Here is a 1,378-nt window from a genome sequence, read left to right on the forward strand (position 1 = left end):
GCAATTGAGGAGGAAATTTCAGAACTTCCAACAAAAAGACGGAGACCTTTTCTTCGAGGCATGGGAGCACTTTAATGAGCTACTTCTCAATGCCCACATCACAACTTATTCCAAGACGATCAGGTACAAGCCTTCTATGAGGGTTTAAATGATTCTAACAAAGGTATTGGAGATTTAGGTTGTAGTGGCATGTTGATGGAGAAAAGCAGTGATGAAGCCATGGAACTCTTTGAGACCTTATGTGGGAACTCTCAACAATTCTCATCCAAAGGGAGACAAGGACTCAAAGGAAATGGCATACATGAAGAGAGTGCAAATGGTGGAACTCAAGCTCAATTGGCTACCTTGGAGAGAAAGCTGGGTATGCTAATGGAAGCCATGACTACTCATAGCATTGCCTCAGTTCAACAAGTTGCACAAGTCGAGGTATGTGCAAAATGTTCCTATTATGACCACACCACTAAGACTTGTCCCATGTTTTCATTTGCAGATCTGAAGCCAGCAAACTATGTGGACCAAAAAAATGACCCTCCACCATAAATGGTCAAACCAAAGCTGGAGCCGAAAAAGAATGACCTTGAAGGTGCCATGATCAAGCTCGTGAATGCGCAGCCAAATACTAATGCTCAAACCAGTCAAGCTATTTAGGAACTGGAAGCAACAACCAATCAAGCCATTCAAAGATTGTAGGCGCAAGTGGGGCAGATGGCCAAAGAGTTGAGCAAAGGAGAGAGGGACAAATTTCCAGCACCTAATCCAAGAGGTCACGAGCAACTAAAATTGTAACAACCCTTGGAAGTGGTAAGGTCATTGATAACAACGTGGGAACTGATGAGACAATACAAGCATCTCTAGTTGAAGCCACGACTTCCAAGGTAAGTGAAAAAGAGAAGGTGACTGCACCACCCTTCCCTCAGAGGTTAGTAAAACAAAAGAAAGAAAAGCAACTTTTAAATATCTTTTAAACTTTGAGAAAAGTTTAAATAAACATTCCTTTATTAGATGCAATTCAGCAAATTCTTGCTTATGCTAAATTTTTAAAGGACTGTTGCACTCATAAAAGGAAGTTTCAAGATCATGTAAAAGTGTTTTCAACAGAAGTGGTAAGTGCGGTGTTGTTGAGAAAGTTGCCACCAAAGATGAAAGATCCAGGCAGTTTCACTATTCCTTGCACGATAGGTAATCAGCTGTTTGAGCGTGTATTATTGGATCTAGGAGCAGGTATCAACCTAATGCCATACGCTGTGTATGTAACATTGGGTTTGGGGGAGCTGCAACCAACTTCATTCACTTTTCAATTGGCAGACAGAAGCATTAGAAGACCGAGAAGTATCTTGGAGGATGTCTTGGTAAAGGTACATCGATTTATCTTACCTGC

At 41.4% G+C, this 1,378-nt stretch overlaps 1 non-coding gene across 1 annotated transcript; it reads right to left on the reverse strand.

Moving 5' to 3' along the window:
• Window positions 1-107, reverse strand: LOC132176770 (small nucleolar RNA R71). Its single transcript, XR_009439625.2, has one exon. It is a non-coding gene; the product is annotated as a small nucleolar RNA R71 (small nucleolar RNA).
• Between the last annotated feature and the right edge of the window lie 1,271 nt (window positions 108-1,378).

Source organism: Corylus avellana, chromosome 3, assembly GCF_965113065.1.
Source record: "Corylus avellana chromosome 3, dhCorAvel1.hap1.2, whole genome shotgun sequence".
NCBI classification, from domain to species: domain Eukaryota; kingdom Viridiplantae; phylum Streptophyta; class Magnoliopsida; order Fagales; family Betulaceae; genus Corylus; species Corylus avellana.